At 46.7% G+C, this 27,774-nt stretch overlaps 1 pseudogene across 1 annotated transcript; it reads right to left on the reverse strand.

The window, feature by feature from the left end:
• Positions 1-27,747, reverse strand: LOC147109521 (uncharacterized; annotated as a pseudogene). The gene is made up of 3 exons (XR_015080301.1): positions 27,497-27,747; positions 24,607-24,854; positions 1-1,512 (listed from the first exon to the last, which is right to left on the reverse strand). The product of XR_015080301.1 is annotated as an uncharacterized LOC147109521 (transcript).
• Positions 27,748-27,774: the final 27 nt, after the last annotated feature.

Consider the following 27,774-nt stretch of genomic DNA (forward strand, 5'->3'; position numbering starts at 1 on the left):
TTGTAACTGACAAGTACATTTTTATTTAGTTGTACAGTGTAATGAAACTAAGAGTCACTGTTAAAGCAGGTGACAACACGGAAGCAGTAAACTTTTATCCTTGACAAACAACATTTAGAAAACATTCATTCAACAAGAGACAACTACTAAAAGTTGAACTGTTTTAAAACCGGAAGAGACAAATGGCGAGGTCCACTTCTCTCTCCATATAGCAGCATTGCTGAGCATCAATGCAGCAGGTGTAACAAAGAAGGTGGCCGAGGACTGAAAGGCCAGGGCAGTAACACTGTGGTGAAGCAGTCAGTTATTAAGCAGTGCAAAGCATTCGCAACTGTGCAAAGGCGTTGCTGAATTTGTTCAACAGCATTAAGCAATGTTTCAGCAACCATGTCACCATAACTGCTTTTAAACTTTAACTATTTACAAATTATGTGCAATTCTGCAGTCGAAAGGGTGATTGAGGAACCGCTGCGGGCAAGGAACAGCAGGAGGAAGTCGGACCATCTCCTCCTGCTGTACGAGTCCTGAACCTGTGCTTCCCCGCCCCGCCGGGCGTGGATGAGCCCTTTGGGCATGTTGACAGCTTCCAAGTCCCACGTGTTGGCCGGGATCAGGAGTTGGGAAGTGGGGGGGGGGTGTGTGTCTCGATGCTGTTTCGAAGAATCATGGGACAGATGTGTGGTTGGACGGCCGGCGGCTGCCTTCTGTGATGGGGCTACTACTGCTGGCTGCGTCACTTTGGCGTTTGCGACCAGCACAGACCCAGGGGGAAGAAGGGCGTGGCCCTAGATAGTGCAGCCATCCTGAGCGTCAGCCACACCTCACTCAAGGACCACGACTGTCGGCACAGCAGGCGTCGTTGGCTGGGTGGACATGGGCATCTGTCCAGACTGTGAGACAGCCGTCCAGGCCTCCACAACATCATGAGCACTCCATGCAACCAGCTGGGAAAGGGTGTCCAGCTGTGCCAATTGTCTTCAGCTTGCCACAGATCAGGCTCAAGTTGTGGTTGATGGACCCCAGATGGCGCAAATAGCTGCGACGGTCCTGCAGCAGCCTTCTTCAGGCACAGATCCCTGTAGTCCAGCTCAGTCCTGGCCCGACATCAACCATGCCTCACAGGGAACCTTGGGCACATCTCTGCCACCCACCACCCTGATGCTCCGTGATGTCCTGCAAGTCAGACACAGACGGCATTCTCTCGTGGCCCCGTCTCTCCGGCCCCGATGGGGCACTGGCCATAGCACGAGAGGGAAGGGCGAGGAGTCAGCGATGAGGCGGTGCTCTCAAGTGGGGCGCAAGGAACGTCACCAAGGTCTTGTCTCCCCTCCACGTCAGCGCTCTCGCGGTGCAGCGTTGTGATGGGAAAGCCCGCGCTGCGTCTCCCAACTTCCCTCCTGGAGCGCTCAGCTTCTTCATCTTCCTCCTGGTCCAGGTCTGCCTGTGCCTCGCCCTCTTGCTTCATCTCCTCCTCAGTGCCCTCTCCCCTGGTGTCCTCCTGCTGGTGAGGACCTGTGGGAAGAATAAAAAGGTTACAATGATGCAGTATGCTTATTCCTCAGATTACATAGTCAGCATTACATTCAATCAACAATACGGAAATAGGCCATCCAATCCAACTGGTCTATGCCAGTGTTTACACGCCACACGAGCCTCCCCTCCCCCCACTCGAATTTCCTTTATGCACACTACACACACAATTGGAAACAGTTTCTCCCCATCCAGCCCACCAAACAACAGCGCCACTTAGCGGAGGCTGAACTCCAACTCTCCGACACCTCCTACCTCCCCCTGGACCATGACCTCACTACCGAGCATCAAGCCATCATTTGCAAGACTGTCACTGACCTCATCTCCTCTGGAGATCTTCCCGCCACGGCTGCCAGCCTCAGTTCTCCAATCCCGCACAGCCCGCTTCTACCTCTTTCCCAAGATCCACAAACAGGACTGTCCTGGTAGACCCATCGTTTCAGCCTGTTCTTGCCCCACGGAACTTATCTCTTCCTATCTCGACTCTTTTTTCTCCCCTTGTCCAGTCTCTTCCCACCTACATCCGCGTATCTTCTGACGCCCTCCGCCACTTTAACAGTTTCCAGTCCGCAACCGTCTTCTTTTCACTATGGTCATCCAATCCCTCTACACCTCCATCCCCCACCAGGATGGCCTGAGGGCGCTCCGCTTCTTCCTTGAACAGAGCCCCAAGCAGTCCCCTTCCACCACCACCCTCCTCCGCCTGGCTGAACTTGTTTTCACATTGAACAACTTCTCCTTTGACTCCACTCACTTCCTCCAAATGAAAGGTGTTGCTATGGGAACCCGCATGGGTCCTAGCTATGCCTGCCTTTTTGTGGGATATGTCGAACATTCTTTGTTCCAGTCCTACTCAGGTCCCCTCCCTCACCTCTTTTTCCAGTACATTGATGATTATTTTGGTGACGTTTCCTGTTCTCGCCGTGAACTAGAACATTTAATTCACTTTGCTTCCAATTTCCACCCTTCCCTCACCTTCACATGATCCATCTCTGACTCTTAACTTCCCTCCCTCGACGCCTCTGTCTCCATCACTGGGTTGACAAACATTCACTATAAGCCCACTGTCACCCACAGCTACCTGGACTACACTTCCTCCCACCCCGCTTCCTGTAAGGACTCTATTCCATTCTCACAGTTTCTCCGTCTCTGCAGCATCTGCTCTGACGATGCCACTTTCCATACTAGTGCTTCCGATAGGCAGCAGCAGCAGCAACCAACTTCCTGGCACCATGGGTGGTTCTGCTGCACGGGACGGGAGGAAAAAGAGTGGGAGAGCTATAGTGATAGGGGATTCTATTGTAAGGGGCTACAAACGAAACTCCAGGATGCTATGTTGCCTCCCTGGTGCAAGGGTCAAGGATGTCTCAGAGCGGCTGCAGGACATTCTGGAGGGGGAGGGTGAACAGCCAATTGTCATGGTGCATATAGGTACCAACGATATAGGTAAAAAACAGAATGAGGTCCTAAAAGCTGAATATAGGGAGTTAGGAGGTAAATTAAAAAATAGGACCTCAAAGGTAGTAATCTCAGGATTGCTACCAGTGTCACGTGCTAGTCAGAGTAGAAATAGAAGGATAGTTCAGATGAATACGTGGCTAGAAGAATGGTGCAAGAGGGAGGGATTCAAATTCCTGGGACATTGGAACCGGTTCTGGGGGAGGTGGAACCAGTACAAATTGGACTGGGCAGGACCAGGACCGGGACCGGTGTCCTAGGGGGAGTGTTTGCTACTGTTGTTGGGGAGGGTTTAAACTAAAATGGCAGGGGGTTGGGAACATGTGCAGGGAGACAGAGGAAAGGGAAGCAAGGATAGAAGTAAAAGACAGGAAGGAGAAAAGCAAAAGTGGAAGTCAGAGAAATCAAGGGTGTAAATCAAACACGGCCGCAGTAAACAATAATTCTAAAAGGTCTAAGAGTGTTAAAAAAACAAGCCTGAAGGCTTTCTGTCTTAATGCGAGGGGCATTCGTAATAAGGCGGATGAATTAGCTGCGCAAATAGATGTAAATGGATATGATATAATTGGGATTACGGAGAAAAGGCTCCAGGGTGACCAAGGCTAGGAATTCAACATCCAGGGGTATTCAATATTCAGGAAGGACAGGCAAAAATGAAAAGGCGGTGGGGTAGCATTGCTGGTTAGAGGAGATTAACACAATAGTAAGGAAGGATATTAGCTCTGATGATGTGGAATCTGTATGGGTAGAGCTGAGAAATACCAAGGGGCAGAAAACAGTAGTGGGACTTGTATACAGACCTCCAAACAGTAATGCTGAGGTTGGGGATGGCATTAAACGGGAAATTAGAGATGCGTGCAATAAGGGCACAGCAGTTATAAATGGGTGACTTTAATCGACATATAGATTGGTCTAACCAAATTAGTAACAATACTATGGAAGAGGAATTCCTAGAGTGTATACGGGATGGTTTCCTGGACCAATATGTCGAGGAACCAACTAGAGATCTGGCCATCTTAGACTGGGTATTATGTAATGAGAAAGGATTAATTAGCAATCTTGTTGTGCAAGGCCCCTTGGGGAGGAGCGATCATATTATGAGAGAATTCTTCATTAAGATGGAGAGTGAAGTAGTTGATTCAGAGACTTGGGTACTGAATTTAAATAAAGGAAACTATGATGGTATGAGGCGCGAGTTGGCTAAGATGGATTGGGGAATGTTACTTAAAGGGTTGACGGTGGATAGGCAATGGCAAACATTTAAAGATCGCATGGATGAACTACAGAATTTGTTCATCCCTGTTTGGCATAAAAATAAAACAAAAAAGGTGACAACATTGGCTAACAAGGGAAATTAGGGATAGTATAAGATCCAAGGACAGGACATATAAATTGGTCAGAAAAAGCAGCAAACCTGAGGATTGGGAGCAGTTTAGGATTCAGCAAAGGAGGACAAAGGGATTAATTAAAAGGGGGAAAATAGAGTATGAGAGTAAGCTTGCAGGGAACATAAAAACTGACTGTAAAAGCTTCTATAGATATGTGAAGAGAAAAAGATTGGTAAAGTCAAGCGTAGGTCCCTTGCAGTCAGAATCAGGGGAATTTATAATGGGGAACAAAGACATTGCAGACCAATTAAATACATACTTTGGTTCTGTCTTCACAAAGAAGGACACAAATAAACTCCCAGAGATGTCGGGGAACATAGGGTCTAATGAGAGGGAGGAACTGAATGAAATCAGTATTTGTAGGGAAATAGTGTTAGGGAAATTGGTGGGATTGAAGGCCGATAAATCCCCAGGGCCTGATAATCTACATCCTAGGGTACTTAAGGAAGTGGCCCTAGAAATAGTAGGTGCATTGCTGGTCATCTTCCAAAATTCTATAGACTCTGGAACAGTTCTCATGGATTGGAGAGTAGCTAATGTAACCCCACTATTTAAAAAAGGTGGTAGAGAAAAAACGGAGAATTATAGGCCGGTAAGCCTGACATCGGTAGTGGGGAAAATGCTAGAGTCCATTATAAAAGATGTAATAGCAGAGCACTTGGAAACCAGTGACAGGATCGGACAAAGTCAACATGGATTTACAAAAGGTAAATCATGCTTGACTAATCTACTGGAATTTTTTGAGGATGTAACTGGTAGAATAGATAAGGGAGAACCAGTGGATGTGGTGTATTTGGACTTTCAGAAGGCTTTCAATAAGGTCCCGCATAAGAGACTAGCGTGTAAAGTTAAAGCACATGGGATTGGGGGTAAGGTACTGACTTGGATAGAAAACTGGTTAGCAGACAGGAAGCAAAGATTTGGAATAAACTGATCTTTTTCCGAGTGGAAGGCAGTGACTAGTGGGGTACCGCAGGGATCGGTGCTAGGACCCCAGTTATTCACAATATATATTAATGATCTAGATGAGGGAACTAGATGTAATATCTCCAAGTTTGCAGACGACACAAAGCTGGGCGGGCGTGTGTGCTGTGAGGAGGATGCAGAGAAACTCCAGTGCGATTTGGACAGGTTGCGCGATTGGGCAGATGCAGTATAATGTGGATAAATGCGAGGTTATCCACTTTGGTGGCAAAAACAGGAAGGCAGATTATCTGAACGGCAATAGGTTGCGAAAAGGGGAAGTGCAATGAGACCTGGGTGTCCTTGTGCACCAGTCACTGAAGGTAAGCATGCAGGTGCAACTGGCAGTTAAGAAGGCAAATGGTACACTGACCTTCATAGCAAGAGGATTCGAGTACAGGAGCAAGGATGTCTTGCTGCAGTTGTACAGGGCCTTGGTGAGCCCACATCTTGAGTATTGTTTGCAGTTTTGGTCGCCTTATCTGAGGAAGGATGTTCTTGCCATGGGGGGAGGGCAGCGAAGATTCACCAGACTGATACCTAGGATGGCAGGAATGACGTATAAAGAGAGATTGGGTCGATTAGGCTTATATTCGCTAGAAGAATGAGGGGGGATCTCATTGAAACTTATAAAATTCTAACAGGACTAGACAGACTAGATGCAGGAAGGCTGTTCCCGATGGCGGGGGGGGGGGGGGGGGGGGGGGTGTTTCTATATCTTCCTTTTTCCTCAACAGAGGATTCCCCTCTATCATGATTGAAACGGCCCTTGACCGTGTCCATTCTATTTCCCACACTTCTGCTCTCACCCCTTCCCCTCCCTCCAGGAACCATGATATGGATCCCCATGTCCTCACCTTTCACCCCACCAGCCTCCACATTCAACGTATCATCCTCGCCATTTCCGCCACCTCCAGTGTGATCCCACCACCAAACACATTTTCCCCTCACCTCACCTCACAACATTCTGAAAGGACCACTCCCTCTGCGTCACCCTGTTCCACTCATCTATCACCCCCAACACCCCTTCTCCTTCCCACGGCATCTTCCCGTGTAAGCGCAGGAGATGCAACACCTGCCCTTTTACCTCCTCCCTTTTCACTGTCCAGGGCCCCAAACACTCCTTCCAGGTGAAACAGCGATTTACTTGTACTTCTTGCAATTTAGTATACTGTATTCGCTGCTCACGATGCGATCTCCTCTACATTGGGGAGACCAAACACAGATTGGGTGGCCGCTTTGTGGAACACCTCTGTTCAGTCTGTAAGGGTGACCTCAAGCTTCCGGTCACCTGCCACTTTAATTCTCCGCTCCTCTCCCACTCTGACCGTTCTGTCCTCGGCCTCTTACACTGTTCCAATGAAGCTCAACATAATCTCAAGGAACACCACCTCATCTTTCGATTAGGCACTTTATAGCCTTCTGGACTCAACATCGAGTTCAACAATTTCAGACCATAACCTCGGCCCCAATTTTTTTTCTCTTTCATGTGGCAGCTGTTGATGAGTCTGCCATTCCCATTTACACGTCATCTAGTCATCTTTTGTTTTTAACTTGTCCCATTACCATCTGCTTTTACCTTGCACCATCATCCTTTTTGTCTTTTAATCTCTCCTGCCTTCCATCCTATCACAGACCTTCCCTTTTATTCTTTCCTCCCCTCCCCCCTTTCCCTACCCCACACTTGCTTAAAAACCTGTTACCTCTCCAACTTTTTCCAGTTCTGATGAAGGGTCATCGACCTGAAACTGTTTCTCTCTCCACAGGTGCTCTTTAACACAAAGCTAGTAATTAAACTTAGTTTTTACAAAGCTAGTTTTTATTAGTGATGTTGGTTGAGGGATAAATATTGGCCAGGACAAAGGAGAACTCCTCTCCTCTGTTTCGTAATAGTGCCATGGGATCTTTTACATCCACCTGAAAAGGCAGAGGAGGCTTCGGTTTAATGTCTCATCCTGAAGTGTCAGCCTAGATTTTGTGCTCGAGTCTCTGGAGTGAGGCTTGAACTTCTGACTCAGAAGTGAGTGCTTCCACTGAGCCACGGCGAGCAAGTCTTTGTCTGCTTTATTAGATTTAGTTCGCTCCCCCCCACCCCCCACTTTCATCCAGCAAAATAACCCTTGTAGCTAATCAAAGGTTATACAAGGCAACAGATAAGCTTAGTGGATAATGGCAGCCACACAGCCTCAACTTCTGCTCCAAAAAATGAGTATGATAACAAGAGATGTTATAAAAATAACTCAAGTAGAACAGTCTTCTAGACATAGTTATGGAAAAGGACAAGGTTAGACTGAGATGAGGAGGAACTTCTTTACTCAGAGGTTTGTGAACCTGGATGCATACTTGCCTTTAGGTTTAACGAGAGCTGCAGTACTTGATTTCAACTCCCTTTTAACCAGGTTAACGATTTATACTCTTGCACCTTCCTTCTCTCTGTTTCAGTAAGTTACCTACCAGGATGTAACCAGAGCTGGACATAAGGCAGTCTTGTCTATTGCAAAAAAAATTCTGGTTGATTTGAAGTCGCTGTTACACACTTGCTTTTTATCCCCAAACGGATTAATGGGCCAGTAGATATTTTTAATTTGGAGTGGTGCAGAGCCAGGAGTGGTAGCTAAATGACTACGGAATTTTAATTTACAGATTACATCTACAAATGACGAGGAACGGTGTCAGAAGCAGAGCGGAGGGAGAAACCAGGACCACTCGGTTCCAGGCCTCGTTATATCCTTGGTCCAAACATGGACACAAGACTTGAATTCCAGAGGAGAGGTGAGAGTGACTGCCCTCGACATCAAGGTAGCATTCAACCGAGTGTGGCACCTAGTAAAACTGAAGTCAATGCCATCAGGGGAAGACTCTTCAGTGGCTTGAGTCATACCTGGCACGCAGAATGATGATTGTGGTTGTTGGAGGCCAATCACATCTCGGCCTCAGGACATCGCTGCAGGAGCTCCACAGGGCAGTGTCCTAGGTTCAACCATCTTCAGCTGCTTCATCAATGACCTTCCCTCCATCATAAGGTCAGAAGTGGGGCACTTCACTGATGATTACATAGTGCTCAGTTCCATTCGCATCTCCTCAAATAATGAAGCAGTCCATGCCCACATGTAGCAAGACCTGGACAACGTTCAGGCTTGGGCTGATAAGTGGCAAGTAACAATCATGCCACACAAGTGCTAAGCAATGACTATCTCCAACAAGAGAGCCAAAGCACCTTACTTGACATTAAATGGCATTACCATCAACAAATCCTCACCAACACCACTCTGGGCGTCACCATTGACCAGAAACTCAACTGGACCAGCTCCATAAATGCCGTGGCAACTAAAGCAGGTTGGAGGCCGATTATTCAGCAGCGAATGGCTCAGCTCCCAACTCCCCAAAGCTTCTCTACCGTAAGATATAGCCTAGAATGCCTCTACGTGCTTATTGAGATATTTCGCATATTGGAAAGGCTAAGTATCCCAGAATGCTTTTCCAACAGGCGAAGAAGCCCTTAATGAGATGCAGCAGCTAATGATCTCCCACAATAGCCAGACGAACAGATTGCGAATAACGAGAGGGGGAAGTTCTTGATTGGATCTAGCAAGCTATCAATGATCCACAATAGCTTGAGTAAAAAGAATATGAAGATAACGCGAGATATAAAACAGTACTAGAAGTTCCACATGGTGAGGCAGAGAGGGAGCAAGTCCTGATGTCAATGCTCCTCTCAGCAGAACCAGGTAATATTGTGTCTGTTGTAGTAATCACTGTAACTTGTTGAAGTACAAGTCTGTTCTTGAGTGCAAGAATTCTGTTTTGCTAGCGAGTCAACTTGTTAACTCTGACTGCTGTGTATTCTTTTAAATCCATTAATAAAATATACTCGTTATACACCATATTGGTTCGGTCTCCTTCAGAATCGCTTACATTACCCTTACAAGGCACAAGTCAGGAGTGTGATTGAATACTCCCCAATTCCACGGATGGGGACAGCTGCAAGACTGAAGAAGCTCGACTACATTCAGAACAAAGCAGTCTGCTTGATCAGCAAACCCAGCCACCACAGGCACACCATGGCTTACAGCGTGCGCTATCTGCATGATGCACTACAGCAACTCATGGGATTGGGAGTACTATACTAACACAGATTGAGGATTGGTTAATGAACAGAAAAGAGTAGGAATAAATGGGTCATTTTCGTGTTGGCAGGCTGTAACTAGTGGGGTACCGCAAGGATCAGTGCTTGGGCCTTAGCTATTCACTCCCGGTGCCACGTGCTAGTGAGTATAGGAATAGGAGGATAGAGCAGATGAATGCGTGGCTAAATAGTTGGTGCAGGAGGGAGGGCGGGCTTTAGTTTCCTGGATCACTGGGTCTGCTTCTAGGGAAGGTGGGACTTGTACAAGTCGGACGGGTTGCACCTGAACCAGAACGGGACAAATATCCTTGCGGGGAGGTTTGCTAGCACTGTTGGGGGGGGGGTTTAAACTAACTTGGCAGGGGGATGGGATACAGAGTGGAGCTATAATAGGGGGTGATGTACAGCCAAATATAGAGGAAAAAAACAAGTCAGCTTGGAAGGCAGAGCAAATATGTAACGGCACAAGGGAGTAGGGCAAGGCTGGATGGCATTTATTTTAATGCAAGGAGTCTTGCGAATAAGGTGGATGAACTAAAGGTGTTGATGAACACACGGGAGTATGATATTGTTGCTATCACGGAGACATGGTTGAGGGAGGGGCAAGACTGGCAGCTCAATATTCCGGGGTATAGAATCTTCAGGCGAGACAGAGAGGGGGGGGGGGGGGTAAAAAGAGGAGGGGGTGTTGCAATATTAATTAAGGAGTCAATTACTGCTGTGAGGAGGGATGATATATTAACAGGTTCCTCTAATGAGGCCATATGGGTAGAACTTAAAAACAAAAAGGGGGCAAGCACTTTGCTGGGAGTGTACTATAGCCCTCCAAACAGTCAGGGGGAGATAGAGGAACAGATATGTAGGCAAATCTCAGAGAAATGTGCAAATAATAGGGTAATAATAATGGGGGATTTCAACTTCCCCAATATTAACTGGGATAGTCAGAGTGTGAAAGGCTTAGAGGGTGCAAAATTCTTAAAGTGCATCCAGGAGAGCTTTTTGAGCCAGCATGTAGAAAGTCCTACAAGAGAGGGGGCGGTACTGGACCTAATTCTAGGGAATGTGGCCGGGCAAGTGGTAGAAGTGTTAGTAGGTGAGCATTTTGGTGACAGTGACCATAATTCGGTGAGATTTAAGGTAGTCATGGAAAAGGACAGAGATGGACCGGAAATAAAGGTTCTAAATTGGGGGAAGGCCGATTTTAATATAAGGCAGGATCTGGCCAAAGTGGACTGGGGTCAGCTACTTGTAGGAAAATCCACATCGGAGCAATGGGAGTCTTTCAGAAAGGAAATTGAGAGAGTACAATGGCAACATGTTCCCGTAAAGTTCAAGGGTGTGAGCAACAAGCCCAGGGAACCTTGGATGTCAAGGGATATACACGAGAATTGATTAGGAAAAAAAGGGGGACTTTTGGCAGATACAAAGGACTAAAGACAGAGGAAGCCCTAGAGGAGTATAAAAAGTGCAGGGGGATACTTAAAAAAGAAATTAGGAGAGCGAGGAGGGGCCATGAAATAACACTGGCGAGCAAAATAAAGTAAAATCCTAAGGTGTTTTATAAGTATATTAAGGGCAAGAGGATAACTAGGGAAAGAGCAGGGCCCATTAGGGACCAAAGTGACAATCTGTGTGTGGAGCCAGAAGATGTAGGTGGGGTTTTAAATGAATTTTTTGCATCTGTGTTCACTATGGAGAAGGACGATGTAGACATAGAAATCGGGCAGGGGGACTGTGATATACTTGAACATATTAGCATCGAGAGGGAGGAGGTACTAGCGGTTTTAGCAGGCTTAAAAGTGGATAAATCCCCAGGTCCGGACGAGATGTATCCCAGGCTGCTGTGTGAGGCAAAGGAGAAGATTGCAGGGGCTCTGACACAAATTTTCAGAACCTCTCTGGCCACAGGGGATGTGCCAGAGGACTGGAGAACAGCTAACATAGTACCATTATTCAAGAAGGGTAGTAGGGATAAACCAGGGAATTACAGGCCAGTGAGCCTAACATCAGTGGTAGGGAAATTATTGGAAAAAATTCTGAGGGGCAGAATTAGTCTCCACTTGGAGAGGCAAGGATTAATCAGGGATAGTCAGCATAGCTTTGTCAAGGGAAGATCATGTCTGACCAATTTGATTGAATTTTTTGAGGGGGTGACTAGGTGTGTGGATGAGGGTAGTGCAGTATACATGGATTTCAGTAAGGCTTTCGATAAAGTCCCGCATAGGAGACTGGTCAAGAAGGTAAGAGCCCATGGGATCCAGGGCGCCTTGGCACATTGGATCCAAAACTGGCTTAGTGGCAGAAGGCAGAGGGTGATGGTCGAAGGTTGTTTTTGTGACTGGAAGCCTGTGTCCAGTGGGGTACCGCAGGGATCGGTGCTGGGTCCCTTGCTGTTTGTGGTCTACATTAATGATTTGGATGTGAATGTAAAAGGTATGATCAGTAAGTTCGCAGATGACACGAAAATCGGTGGGGTGGTAAATAGCGAGGAGGGTAGCCTCAGTCTGCAGGACGATATAGATGGGTTGGTCAGATGGGCGGAACAGTGGCAAATGGAATTTAACCCTGAAAAGTGTGAGGTGATGTATTTTGGAGGGACTAACAAGGCAAGGGAATACACAATGAATGATAAGACCCTAGGAAAGACAGAGGATCAGACGGACCTTGGTGTGCGTGTACATAGATCCCTGAAGGCAGCAGAACAGGTGGATAAGGTGGTTAAAAAGGCATATGGGATACTTATATTCTATGCCTCGGCTAATGAAGGCAAGAGCAGGGAGGTTATGATGGAGCTGTACAAAACGCTGGTTAGGCCACAGCTGGAATACTGTGTGCAGTTCTGGTCGCCACACTATAGGAAGGATGTGATTGCTTTGGAGAGGGTGCAGAGGAGATTCACCAGGATGTTACCTGGGCTGGAGTGCTTCAGCTATGAAGAAAGACTGGACAGGCTGGGGTTGTTTTCCTTGGAGCAGAGAAGGCTGAGGAGGGACCTGATTGAGGTGTACAAAATTATGAGGGGCATAGATAGGATAGATAGAAAGGAACTTTTTCCCTTAGTAGAGGGGTCAATAACAAGGGGACATAGATTCAAGGTAAGGGGCAGGAGGTTTAGAGGGGATTTGAGGAAGAACTTTTTCACCCAGAGGGTGGTTGGAATCTGGAACTCACTGCTTGAAAGGGTGGTAGAGGCAGGAACCCTCACAACATTCAAGAAGCATTTGGATGAGCACTTGAAACACCATAGCATACAAGGTTACGGACCAAATGCTGGAAAATGGGATTAGATTAGACAGGGCTTGATGGCCGGCGCGGACGCGATGGGCCTCTTTCTGTGCTGTATAACTCTATGACTCATATGTGAGGAGGATGCAAAGAGGCTTCAAGGGGATATAGACAAGCTAAGTGAGTGGGCAAGAACATGGCAAATGGAATATAATGTGGAGAAATGTGAAGTTATCCACTTTGGTAGGAAAAATAGAAAAGCAGAGTATTTTTTAAATAGTGAGAGATTGGCAAATGTTGGTGTTCAAAGGGACCTGGGTGTCCTTGTACACAAATCACTGAAAGTTAAGATGCAGGTACAGCAAGCCGTTAGGAAAGCAAATGGTATGTTGGCCTTTATTACAAGAGGATTTGAGTATAAGAGTAAAGCCATCTTACTGCAATTATACAGGGCCCTGGTGAGACCACACCTGGAGTACTGTGTACAGGTTTAGTCTCCTTACCTAAGGAGGGATATACTTGCCATAGAGGGAGTGCAATGAAGGTTCACTAGACTGGTTCCTGGGATGCGCGGTGGGGGGGTTGTCTTATGAGTACAGATTGGGTAGACTAGGCCTATAGTTTCTAGACTTTAGAAGAATGAGAGGCGATCTCATTGAAACATACAAAATTCTTAGAAGGCTTTGTAAGCATCAGCGCAGGCCCCAAGGATTTTTTTTGTATCGGACATTTTGTATGATTGTTACTGCTGATTGACCAGCAGCCTGTTTGGAGAAGATGGGAGGGGCCCAGGTGTTCGTGATGGACAGATTTCAGCCAGGCCTACAAACTGATTACGGGAGAATGTCTGAGCAGACAGAGTTCTCTGGGAAACAATGGGCCTGGATAGGTGACTCATACGGTAATGGGCAGAAGATGGAGGGCCATTGTAAATGAATGGAAAACCACTTAACCCAGGATCGGGCGAGAAGTGCAGCCCATCATCTGCCATTAACACTAGCACCTAGATGGGATAGCCCCGAAAGGTGGGAAACCAGACAAAGAAGGGTGATTAAAAAGACATCACTGCAATACACAGACCTTAATGAACTTTTAGGGTATGAGAAGGCAGCTTTGGCCATTCTCGCTTGCTCTTGCCTTCGCATGCCATCATCTCTGAACCAAGAACCAAGCACTCCGTCCGAGATGGAGAGAAGAAACCAACACGAGCGACAAGGGCCTTGCCTTGCTCTTCGTCTGTAGGAATGAACCTCGAAACTGGGACTTGGATACTGCATCGACGATACGGAACCAGGAGACATGCTCTACACAAGGAAGCAGCGAGCAAGAAAACGGACAATCGGGGTGAGCATTGTCCAAGCCCACGCATCCTTAAGATCACTGGTACTGTGTGAGGGGATGTGTGTGTCCCAACCAATCCAGAGGGGCTTAGTGGGGAGACTCTGTGTATTATATAGTGTATGTTCCGGGGTTTGTGGGACAAGTCCATGTTATACTCTATAGTAACACAGTGTGATTTTAGGCGTCTTAATACAAGACAGGGACCTGTTTGACGGGCCAAGTTGTATTGTTGTACTGTTTGTTTTATGCCACCAGGCATTTTATGTCCCGGAGGCAGGTGCGTGTGTTAACCTTATTAAACACCGTACAGTTGAGTCTGAAAAGCTTGTCTGTGTTCCAATTCTGTTCACCGTAATTCCTGTTGTCCAGAACTAAGTAGGTGATTCGAACCACCAAGGCAAACAACCTACACTTGACATGGTAGATGTTTCCCCTGGCTGGGGAGTCAAGAACCAGGGGTCACAGTCTCAGAATAAAGGGTTGGCCATTTGGGACTGAGATGAGGAGAAATTTCTTCACTCAGAGGGTGGTGAATCTTTGGAATTCTCTACCCCAGAGGACTGTGGAGGCTCAGTCGTTGAGTATATTTAAGATAGAGATCGATAGATTTTTGGATATTAAGGGAATCAAGGGAGATCGGGATAGTACAGGAAAGTGGAGTTGAGGTAGAAGATCAGCCATGATCTTATTGAATAACGGAGCAGGCTCAAGGAGCCAAATGGCCTACTTCTGCTCCTGTTTCTTATGTTTATATGTAACTCACCAAGGCCTCTTCAGCAGCACCTCCCAAACCTGCAACCTCCACCACCTAGAAGGACAAAGGCAGCAGATGCATGGGAATACCATCACCTCCAAGTTCCCCGCCAAGTCATATACCATCCCATCTTGGACATATATCGTTGTTCCTTCATGGTCTCTGGGTCAGAATCCTGGAACTCCCTACCAAACAATATAGTGGGAGAACCTTCACAACATGGACTGCAACAGTTCAAGAATGCAGCCAACCACCATCTTCTCTAACCCAACTAGGGATGGACAATAAATGCCAGCCTCGTCAGTGGCGCCCACATCCCACAAATGAATTAAAAATAAGAGCAGGGCTGGCAAACATTTCAGCATCAGCCTTTGGAACAGGAGTGGGTGGCGTAATTGAACTTATAAAAAGTGGCTGCCAGTCATATTTTAAATGGATTAACAAAGTTCTGGAAAAAGTAGATTTACTTACAGTTGTGTGAGCAGCAGAGACAGAGGAGCTATTTACTCTGGGGTTCTTCAATGATATGGGGCTTGCAAGAATGTCACCTAGTGTAAGGAGGCCTGTAATTAGTCTAACAACTAAATATTGACCTAGGCTTATCTCATTATAAAATGATGAGAGCTTTATTTAGTTGGAGCTACGAAGCAGGAATTTAGAAGTAGTGGGAAAGGAAGAGAGTGTAGCTGCATGATAAGGCAGTCCTGGGCTTTGACAGCACTGGGGTGTTCTTGGAATGTGACAGCATTGTGGAGGGGAAACCTGAGGTTTGGCAGACTTGTGACGGAATGCGAATCATTGGCGGATTCCTGGTGTCTGTCTGTAATGAAGGGAGAGCGACAGCACAGGCCTGACAGCAGTCTTGGTAATGCTGATGGTTTTCCCATGCAGTAAGTCTTCAAGAGACCTCTGCAAAATTGATTCTGCACATTTCTGTGTGTCTGTCTCACAGCTGTCACTAATTAGAATATCTATAATTTTCTAACGAAACAAAACCCAGGTAGTGGCAACCAGGCTTCTTTTCCTTACACTTTCTAAATTCAACTTACCGGTTTGAAGCAAAAAGTCAGATTGGGGAAAAGATACTGTCTTTCTGTGTCTCTCAGCTTGATACACTTTCAGGAGTTAAAAAAAGTTTTTTAAAAATTTGAAAACCTGATCAAATTGATCATCCAGTTTACATTCTAATACTTTTCAAAAGCACACATTTTTAAGGACAGACACAAGTTATTTTTTCCACTGATAAACAAATGTTTATAATTCAGAGATTAACAAAAGCTACAACAGATGTGTAATCACTACATAGTCATGTTTGAAATGGGGCTGTTTTTACACACAAAGCGTCTCGGTTTTAAAAAAACTCAGTATAAATTTTAGCTGAATAAAGCTTTTGAAATCTCTCTTCTAGATTTTCTTCAAATAACTTTGGAAAAACAACCGAACAAGTGCTGGAAGTTATTGCGAAACAAACATGGGGCTGACTAAATGCTACTGATGTATCCTGACAAATAGCACATACTCAAACTGCAAGATCTGCATTCAGGTAACAGAGCTACAGCTCTGCAAAAATCTTTGTTACAAGCCAGGCTTTTGTGAGGGTGAGCCCTTCTAGTAAAAATGGATAATCATGTTATTGTAAAATATGTAACTTTTTGAAGTTTTTATTTTGTTTAAAAACTTAAACATTTCAATTAGAGGAAAAAAAGCGACATTTATTTTCAAAAAATTATTCAACTGGTTCATTTTTTTTATTGGTAGGTTCTCAACAGGATTCACTATTTTCCTAAACCCTCAGATATTCGTCATTGGCAGTTTTCTCCCGGCCTCGCCACGACCTCCGCTCCCGGCCTCACCTCATCCTCCACTCCACTCCACTCCACTCCACTCCACTCCACTCCACTCCACTCCACTCCACTCCACTCCACTCCACTCCACTCCACTCCACTCCTGGCCTTATCCTCTGCTCCGTTCCCCGCCTGGCAAGATGAGGTGAGTTTTCATGAGAAATCGCATGTCTCGTGATTAAATCGCGACAGCTGGCAAATGGCATTACTGTATATACAACAATGCAAGTAAATATTTATTCAACATGACTTACAGTTACTACATGCTGGAAATCTATCCCGTCTTTCTCAGTTTTCCAGTGATGGAAAATTCTATCAAGGTTGACGTCTTTGTTTGCTGCGAGGTAGGATTTTATCCTCATAAGATGGTCCAGATGGGTAACTTCCAGTCTGTTGCGCAACTTGGTTTTGATCTGATTCATTAACCTGAAGCCATGCTCACAATCAGCACTGGAGGCTTGAAAGGTGCCACGCATATCAACCAACCCAGCCAAGTCTGTAAACGGCTCTTCTTTCAGGGTGTAGGTTGCCATGTCGGTAAATGTACTAACTGCACCTGCTTTCATTTTCAGCAACGATAAATTTATAGTCCAAGTACAGGTAGACTATCCTTTATCCGAAAACCTCGGGACCAGCCGAGTTTCGGTTTTCGGAGAATTTCGGAAGGTGGGTCGGCGGGGGGGTCGGCAGTTGTCGGGGCCGGCGGGGGGGTCGGGGCCGGCGGTTGTCAGGGCCGGCGGGGGGGGGGTCGGCAGTTGTCGGGGCCGGCGGGGGGGTCGTGCGCACGACTTACGCTGACGCTCAGCGTAAGTCGGTCGGGGTCGGCGCGGGGGTCGTGCGCACGACTTACCCTTTATCCGAACTTCCGAAACCGGAACCCTCTAAAAACCGAAGGTTTTTTCGTTCAGCGTAAGTCGTACGCACGACTTACGCTGATCAAAAAAACCTTCGGTTTTTAGAGGGTTTCGGTTTTCGGAATTCCGGATAAAGGGTAGTCTACCTGTACTGCTTGCAGACGCGATCGGTTACTGGTCCATCGGTTTGCACTGGTAGATTCAAGACTGCTTGGTACTTGTGAATGAATTTACTTACATTTTCTGTGCCGTAATCAAATTCGGCTGGAACCAGTGCTTCGATATTGAATGCGGACCACTCGAGGTGGATGAATTGGCTGCGCAAATAGCGGTAAACGAATATGATTTGGTTGGGGTTACGGAAACGTGGCTCAAGGATGGCTAAGACTGGGAACTCAACATGCAGGGGTATTCGATATTCAGGAAAGATAGGCAAAAAGGAAAGGGAGGTGGGGTAGCATTACTGGTTAAAGAAGGGATTAACACAATTGTAATGAAGGATATTAGCTCTGATGATGTGGAATCTGTATGGGTAGAATTGAGGAATACCAAGGGGAAAAAAACGTTAGTGGGAGTGGTATATAGACCTTCAAACAGTAAGGCGGAGATTGGGGATGGCATTAAAAGGGAAATTAAAGAAGCATGCAATAAGGGCACAGCAGTCATCATGGGTGACTTTAATCTACATATAGATTGGGCCAACCAAATGAGTAACAACACTGTGGAGGAGGAATTCCTGGAGTGTTTACGGGATGGTTTCCTGGACCAGATCAGGCCATCTTAGACTGGGTATTATGTAACGAGAAAGGATTAATTAGCAATCTTGTTGTACGAGGCCCCTTGGGTCAGAGCGATCAGAATATGATCATAGAAACATAGAAGATAGGAGGAGTAGGCCATTCGGCCCTTCGAGCCTGCTCCGCCATTCAACGAGATGGCTGATCATCCAAACCCTAGCACCCGGTCCCTACACCGACAGCCATCCCACCCAAGCCCTATCCCCGCAACCCCGCGTATTTAACCCCCCCTAACACTAAGGGCCAATTTTTTTTTTTATCATGGCCAATCAACCTAACCCGCACATCTTTGGACTGTGGGAGGAAACCGGAGCACCCGGGAGGAAACCCACGCAAACACGGGGAGAATGTGCAAACTCCACACAGTCACCCGAGGCCGGATTTGAACCCGAATCCCTGGCGCTGTGAGGCAACAGTGCTAACCACTATGCCACCGTGCTGCCCTTCTTCATTAATTCTTCATTAAGATGGAGAATGAAGTAGTTGACTCAGAGACTAGGGTCCTCAATTTAAATAAAGGAAACTACGATGGTCTGAGGAGCGAGTTGGGTAGGATTGATTGGGGAATGGCACTCAAAGGGTTGACGGTGGATAGGCAATGGCAAACATTCAAAGACCGAATGGATGAACTACAGAATTTGTTCATCCCAGTTTGGCATAAAAATAAAACAAAAAAGGTGACTCAACCATGGCTAACAAGGGAAATTAGGGATAGCATAAGATCCAAGGAGAGGACATATAAATTGGCCAGAAAAAGCAATAATCCTGAGGATTGGGAGCAGTTTAGGATTCAACAAAGGAGGACAAAGGGATTCATTAAGAAAGGGAAAATAGAATATGAGAGTAAGCTTGCAGGGAACATTAAAAACTGACTGTAAAAGCTTCTATAGATATGTGAAGAGGAAAAGATTGGTGAAGTCAAGCGTAGGTCCCTTGCAGTCAGAATCAGGGGAATTTATAATGGGGAACAAAGAAATGGAAGACCAACTAAATACATATTTTGGTTCTGTCTTCACAAAGGAGGACACAAATAACCTCCCAGAGATGCCAGGGAACATAAGGTCTGATGAAAGGGTGGAACTAAAAGAAATCAGTATTTGTAGGGAAATGGTGTTAGGAAAATTGATGGGACTGAAGGCCGATAAATCCCCAGGGCCTGATAATCTACATCCCAGGGTACTTAAGGAAGTGGCCCTAGAAATAGTAGATGCATTGCTGGTCATCTTCCAGAACTCGATAGACTGGAACAGTACCCATGGATTGGAGGGTAGCTAAAGTTACTCCACTATTCGAAAAAGCGGGGAATTATAGACCGGTAAGCCTGACATCAGTAGTGGGGAAAATGCTGGAGTCCATTATAAAAGATGTAATAGCAAAGCACTTGGAAAGCAGTGACAGGATCGGACAAAGTCAACATGGATTTACAAAAGGTAAATCGTGCTTGACTAATCTACTGGAATTTTTTGAGGATGTAACTGGTAAAATAGATAAGGGAGAACCAGTGGATGTGGTATATTTGGACTTTCAGAAGTCTTTCGATAAGGTCCCACATAAGAGATTAGCGTGCAAAATTAAGGCACATAGGACTGGGGGCAAGGTATTGACTTGGATAGAGAACTGGTTGGCGGACAGAAAGCAAAGAGTTGGAATAAACGGGTCGTTTTCCGAGTGGCAGGCAGTGACTAGTGGGGTACCGCAAGGATCGGTCCTAGGACCTCAGCTGTTCACAATATATATTAATGATCTGTACGAGGGAATTGGATGTGATATCTCCAAATTTGCAGACGACACAAAACTGGGTGGGAGGGTAGGCTGTGAGGAGGATGTCATGAAACTCCAGTACGATTTGGACAGGTTGGGTGATTGGGCAGAAACATGGCAAATGCACTATAATGTGGATAAATGTGAGGTTATCCACTTTGGTGGCAAAAACAGGAAGGAAGATTATTTGAATGGCAATAGAATGGGAGAAGGGGAAGTGCAAAGAGACCTGGGTGTTCTTGTGCACCAGTCGCTGAAGGTAAGCATGCAGGTGCAGCAGGCGGTTAAGAAGGCAAATGGTATGTTGGCCTTCGTAGCACGAGGGTTCGAGTACAGGAACAAGGATGTCTTGCTACAGTTGTACAGGGCCTTGGTGAGACCGCACCTTGAGTATTGTGTGCAGTTTTGGTCACCTTACTGAGGAAGGACGTTCTTGCCATGGAAGGAGTGCAGCAAAGATTCACCAGGCTGATACCTGGGATGGCAGGAATGACGTATGAGGAGAGATTGTGTCGATTGGGCTTATACTCACTGGAGTTTAGAAGATTGAGAGGGGATCTCATCGAAACCTATAAAATTCTGTCAGGCCTGGACAGACTAGATGCAGGAAGGATGTTTCTGATGGCCAGGGAGTCCAGAACCAGGGGTCATAGTTTAAGGATAAGGGGTAAGCCATTTAGGACTGAAATGAGGAGGAATTTCTTCACCCAGAGAGTGGTGAACCTGTGGAATTCTCTGCCACAGAGGGCGGTGGAGGCCAGTTCATTAAATATATTCAAGAAAGAGTTAGATATATTTCTTAAAGCTAAAGGGATCAAGGGATATGGGGAGAAGGCAGGGACAGGGTACTGAATTTGGATGATCAGCCATGATCTCATTGAATGGCGGAGCAGGCTCGAAGGGCCAAATGGCCTACTCCTGCTCCTATCTTCTATGTTTCTATGTTTCATTCTCTGGAAGTCGAGCATCTAAATGTTCACATAGACTTGTAATGAAACAGAGAACATCTGTTGTATCGATGATATTGGCGAGAGATGCCATTTCTTGTTTCACTTTCTCACTCCAGTGAGTTTTTTCTCCGAGGTACTGGGCACGCATTTTTGCCTTTGCATAGTGATAGGCTTTAGTAACACAGATTACTTCTTCGAAAAATGTGGCAGTTCAGACAATTCCTCCAAAACCTCATCTAGCACAGTTAGTGCAATACGATACTGTGGATCCGTAAGCTTTTTGAGACAGTACTTCGCTATTCGATCATTAACATTGGCTTCCACCTTGCAGTAAATCGTAATTTCTCAGGGCATTTACAGCAAATTTACGTGATAACCAGCGCACTTCAAAGGCCTAAATGATAATGCATCAACTGGCTAACTCCTCAAACTTAGCTTCCTTAACAGATGATCTGCTAAATATTGCATATACAGCTTATACTAGTGTTTCCATTTCTTTCATCATTTGTACATCTTTCTAAGCATCATCGATTCCCAGATCTTCTCTATGGGCAGCAGTGTTGTTTTAGTAAGTGCAGCACGCACTCTCTAAGCTGGGCAGCTGCACCATTAAGCCTACCTAGCATGACAGATGCGCCATCACCATTCTCTGTAGATCCAGTTTGTGATCCATGTAGAACTGCTTGATAGCATCTGTAATGCTCCGAGCATCACATGCACTTAACTGGATAATGCCAGCAAACACAGCCTTGTGGCTGACATCGTTCTGCTTTCGAAACTTGATGTACAGGATTAACGTTTTATGCACAACAGAAAATGCTGGAAAAACTCAGCAGGCCAGGCAACATCCGTGGAGAGAAATTAGAGTCAACGTTTTGGGTCAAAACCCTTTGTCAAGATTAAAAAGGCACAGGGAATGAAATAGATTAAGAGGCCAGGCTGGGAGAGAACAAAAGAGAAGAGACATTAAGGAGGTATTCAAAACGAGACGAGATGGTGATAGGACTAGTGGAGACAAAAGACAGCGCTAGATTAGGTGTGAAATGCACTGGCAGAATGGGAGACAGCTGCCATGTGGGAGAGAGAAAAAAAAGGGGGGGGGGGGGGGGGGGAGGCCAAAACAAAGGTGTGGATAAAAAATATAAGTAAAAATGTAATAGGGGCCGAGGTTATGATCTGAAATTGTTGAACTCGATATTGAGTCCGGAAGGCTGTAAAGTGCCTAATCGGAAGATGAGGTGCTGTTCCTCGAGGTTACGTTGAGCTTCCGTGGAACAATGCAAGAGGCCAAGGACGGTGAGGTCCGAGTGGGAATGGGGCGGTGAATTAAAATGACAGGCGACCGGAAGCTCGGGGTCACCCTTACGGACTGAACGGAGGTGTTCCGCAAAGCGGTCACCCAATCTGCGTTTGGTCTCCCCAATGTAGAGGAGACCGCGTCGTGAGCAGCGAATACAGTATACTAGATTGCAAGAAGTACAAGTAAATCGCTGTTTCACCTGGAAGGGGTGTTTGGGGCCCTGGACAGTGGGAAGGGGGGAGGTATAAGGGCAGGTGTTACATCTCCTGCGCTTGCACAGGAAGGTGCCAGGCGAAGGGGTGCTGGGGGTGATAGAGGAGTGGACTAGGGTGTCTCGGAGGGAGCGGTCCCTACGGAATGCTGAAAGGGGAGGGGAGGGGAAGATGCGTTTGGTGGTGGGATCACTTTGGAGGTGGCGGAAATGGCAGAGGATGATCCGTTGAATGTGGAGGCTGGTGGGGTGAAAGGTGAGGACAAGGGGAACCCTATCGTGGTTCCGGGAGGGTGGGGCAGGGGTGAGGGCAGAAGTGCGGGAGATAGAACGGACATGGTCGAAGGCCGTGTCAACCACGGTAGAGGGGAATCCTCGGTTGAGGAAAAAGGAAGACATGTCGGAAGCACTGGTGTGGAAGGTGGCATCGTCGGAGCAGATACGGCGGAGACGGAGAAACTGGGAGAATGGAATAGAGTCCTTACAGGAAGCGGGGTGGGAGGAAGTGTAGTCCAGGTAGCTGTGGGAGTCAGTGGGCTTGTAGTGAATGTTGGTCAATAACCTATCCCCAGAGATGGAGACGGAGAAGTCGAGGAAGGGAAGGGAAGTGTTAGAGATGGACCACGTGAAGGTGAGGGAAGGGTGGAAATTGGAGGCAAAGTGAATGAAATTGTCTAGTTCAGGGCGAGAGCAGGAAACAGCACCGATACAGTCATCAATGTATCGGAAAAAGAGGTAGGGAGGGGACCCGAGTAGGACTGGAACAAAGAGTGTTCCACATATCCCACGAAAAGGCAGGCATAGCTAGGACCCATGCGGGTACCCATAGCAACACCTTTGATTTGGAGGAAATGAGTGGAGTCAAAAGGAGAAGTTGTTCAATGTGAGAACAAGTTCAGCCAGGCAGAGGAGGGTAGTGGTGGATGGGGACTGGTCGGGCCTCTGTTCAAGGAAGAAGCGGAGCGTCCTCAGGCCATCCTGGTGGGGGATGGAGGTGTAGAGGGATTGTACGTCCATGGTGAAAAGGAAGCGGTTGGGGCCAGGAAACTGTTACAGTGGCAGAGGGCGTCCGAAGAGTCGCGGATGTAGGTGGGAAGAGACTGGACAAGGGGAGAAAAGATAGTCAAGATAGGAAGAGATAAGTTCCGTGGGGCAAGAACAGGCTGAAACGATGGGTCTACCAGGGCAGTCCTGTTTGTGGATCTTGGGAAGGAGGTAGAAGTGGGCTGTGCGGGGTTGGGGAACTATGAGGTTGGTGGCCGTGGGGGGAAGATCTCCAGAGGAGATGAGGTCAGTGACAGTCTTGGAAACGGTGGTTTGATGTTCGGTAGTGGGGTCATGGTCCAGGTGGAGGTAGGAGGTGGTGTCGGAGAGTTGGCGTTCAGCTTCCGCTAGGTAGAGGTCAGTTTGCCAAACAACAGCACCACCCTTGTCAGCAGGTTTAATGACAATGTCAGGGTTGGATCTAAGAAAATGGAGTGCTGAAAGTTCAGAGGGAGGTAGGTTGGAGTGAGGGGAGCAGAGAAATGGAGATGGCCGATGTCACGGCGGCAGTTAACGATGAAAAGATCTAGAGAGGGTAAGAGGCCTCAACAATGCACAACAATGTCAGTGCTTTCGTCAACTATCAGCGTATGAACTCGGGAATTGCCAATACCTCGTTTTGCATTAAATTCAAAGGCACAGTTCTTGCTTCTCCAGCTGATAGGAACATTAACACATCTCGCTACGTGGTGGTTAATTTCCTGCATTGACAAAATGGATGTGTTTATTTTTATAGCAAGGAGCACAATCAAAATTTTTATTTCGTCCGGATTTTCTCACCGACGTTCCCCCAGTTCAACGTGCTTCTGTTGGTTTTCAGCAGACTCTGCAAACAAGCACCGAATTCCAATGCCATGTTTCCGAATGCGTAACCTTTTAACTGCATCAACATGAGCTTTTTGAACTAAGTGGTGTTTCAGATAGTCCAATTTCCATTCAGCCCATTTTTTTTACCAATCGGAAATTCGCCATTAGCTTTGGCTTCAGAACATAATTTACACACAACCCCAGCAACTCACAGAATACTGAAAAATGTCTCCTAGTTTCCAAAGGTCCATACCAGAGACATCAGCTGTTTCAGTTTCCACAACTTCCAAAAGCCAATCCTCTTTCAATGGTGAACAGCATTTTTTCTGAGACACGGTTGATGCCTGGGCTCCTGCCTTTCGCTTGGACATGGTATTAGACGAAAACGCTAACACATTTATCAACTGACGAAGTTGTGACCTTTGAGCGGCCTTTTTATTTCAAAGAAGAGCAGGGGAACTTTCCTGGTGTCCTGGCCAATATGTATCCTTTAATCAACACCTAAGACAGATTATATGGTCATTAATTTCATTGCTGTTTGTGGGAGCTTGCTGAAGAACTGAAGGAATCTGTCAGCCTTCCAAAAAGTGCTTCAATAACCTTGCCGAGTTCCACTGTATTATCCAGCATGTGGAGCCTCATTTGAAAAAAAAACTTGGTAGCCCAAACGATAAATTATGCCTTGAACAGCACCTTGTTAGATTAGATCATGGCCTGAAATACTGGCTTAATTGCCATTCAATTAACTAATCAACACAGGAGTGCAGCAGTTGGGGTCCTGTATTTAATCTTTCGTTTGCCAAGTCTGTGTCAATCAATCTCTCTGTTCTTTCATTTAGACTCGAAACTAAAAAAGTGTTCAGGGAGTTTTTTCGAGAGCAAGTAATTTCTTTGATAGTCTCCTACTCTCCTTCCAGGCCCAGAGATGGGAAAGTCTCTTTCTTTCCCTCCTTCCTCCCACCCAAGGTCACTCACCCTCACTGTCTCCATTACACCAACGAGACCCAGAAACAACAGTTTAATGGGAAAAATGCGCAAGCGGCTTCCAGCCTACACAGGGAGGCCCTGCACAAGGGGAAAGTGATGGTTACGGCAGGTCCAGAGACAGGATCAAAAATATACTTACCGAGATAAGTCAGTGACACGTAAAGGGTAGACTCTAAGGACCGTACAAATGGTGTCCATCCAACAGAAGGAACCTGAGTTGACTCTGCATGCACAGTCTTTAAACCACTGAGAGCCTGTGACTATTCCACTTGTCTCAATATATTGGTTACTAAGGCCCATCCTCTCCTTTACAAATATGGAGCCAGCTCCATCACCCGTCACAGGTTCCATTCGCCTGTTAGTAAGCGCGGTGTGTGACTGGACAGAGCTGGCCTAAACCACCCAATGATAAGGGCACTAAAACATGAGAGACTTGTGAATACCAGCATTGACTGGTCAGTCAGTAGAGTCCTCATCGAGGCGGCTCGAAGCAGCCAATAAGGTTCAATAGAAGCCCGCTCCCTGCATGCCTGACGAAGTTGCGAGTGCCTGCGCATCCTATTTCTTTTACTGCACAGCACATTCAAGCTTGCTGTGCGGCCACGCATCTTAACGGGAACATTGGTGGGAATCCCTAGTGTGAGCTATTGAGACATCAATCGCTGCTTCACCTGGAAGGAGCGTTTGGGGCACTGGACAGTGGGAAGGGAGGAGGTAAAAGAGCAGGTGTTGCATCTCCTGTGCTTGCATGGGAGGGGTGCCGTGGGAAGGGGAGCGGGTGTTGCGGGCGATGGAAGAGGATGTTGCAGAGGGAACGGTCCCTTCGGAATGCTGAAAAGGGAGGGGTTAATAGGGCCCTCGACCGTGTCTGTCCTATTTCCAGCATTTCTGCTCTCATCCCTTCCCTCCCCTCCCAGAACCACGAAAAGGTTCCCCCCTTGTACTCAACTTCCACCCCACTAGCCTTCACATGCAACAGATCATCCTCTGCCATTTCTGCCACCTCCAAACACATTTTCCCCTCCCCTCCCCGCATTCCGAAGGGACCATTCCCTCTGCAACCCATCTTTTGTTTCTTTACTTATCCCATTACCTCCCTCTTTTGCCTTACACTATCATCCCTTTTTCCACTTATCAGAATGTTTTCCTGTTGAGGTCAGGAAAGCCAACAGTTCTCACGAAACTGCAATTGTTTTGTTGGGTACAGGTCGAGTGTTGGAATTGCTGTGCTGTGAACAAACAGAGTATGTCCCAGCCATTGCACTGTACACAGTAATTTCGTAAAACAAATACCTTGGTATAATTAACAGATGATATCACCAAACAAGTGGTTATACCAAGGCAATGAGGTATTTACTTACTAACGAAAGACCATTGACCTGAAACGTTAACTCTGTTTCTCACAAACAGATGCTGCCTGACCTGCTGAGTATTGCAAGCACTTTGTTTTTATTTACTTCCTGGTATATACACCTTGTATTTAAATAGCACCTTTACCGTAGTAAAAGGCCCCCAAGGTGTTTCACAGGAGTGTTACAAAACAAAATTTAACACCAAACCACACAAGGGGATATTAGGACAGATGACGTGGTATGTTTTAAAGAGCATCTTAAAGGAATTCCAGAGCTTGGGGCCAAGGCAGCTGAAGGCACGGCCGTTAACGGTTGAGTGATTAAAATCAGGGATGCTCAAGAGGGCAGAGTTAGAGGAGCGCAGATATCTCAGAGGGGTGTGGGGCTGGAGGAGATTACAGAAGGGTGAGGCCATGGAGGGATTTGAAAACGAGGATAATTTTTAAATCGAGGCGCTGCTTAACCAGGAGGCAATGTAGGTCAGCGAGCACAGGGTGAATGGGACTTGGTGCCAGTTAGGACTCTGGCAGCAGAGTCTGGGATGAGCTCACGCTTACGGCGAGTAGAATGTGGGAGGCCGGCCAGGAGTGAGTTGGAATAGTCAAGTCTAGAGGTAACAAAGGCATGGATGAGGGATTTTGAATGAAACAGAATAAACTCAGCGTTTAGGAGAGAATTATAGGTCTAAAGAAACTTCTGAATCCATACAAAATTCAGCAACAAAGCGCGCCTTCAGAAAGTTTTACGCCTTTACACTGGTTTAAAAAAAAAAATTCTATATATTAGCAGCTTTGCCGTCCTTACCTAGCCTCTAGCGGCCATGTTGCTCCTCTGCCGCTTCGAATCCTGGGAAGGTGCGCAGGCACAAACCGGGGGAGACTACAATTCCCACAGTGCCCCGCGCTCAATCGCAACGTGCAACTTCCGGCGCCTCGCCAAACTACGCCCACCTCCCGCTTGCTCGGAGGCGGGGAAAGAAACAAATGGGGGGTTGTGGGAAATGTAGTTCAAATGCCGGGCGCTGACACGGCTTGTCAAGGGGCGAGGAAACTACAACTCCCGAAATGCGGCGCGACCTCCGC

The sequence above is a fragment of the Somniosus microcephalus genome, chromosome 12, assembly GCF_052327205.1.
Source record: "Somniosus microcephalus isolate GS21.2 chromosome 12, FLI_Smic_1.0, whole genome shotgun sequence".
NCBI lineage: Eukaryota > Metazoa > Chordata > Chondrichthyes > Squaliformes > Somniosidae > Somniosus > Somniosus microcephalus.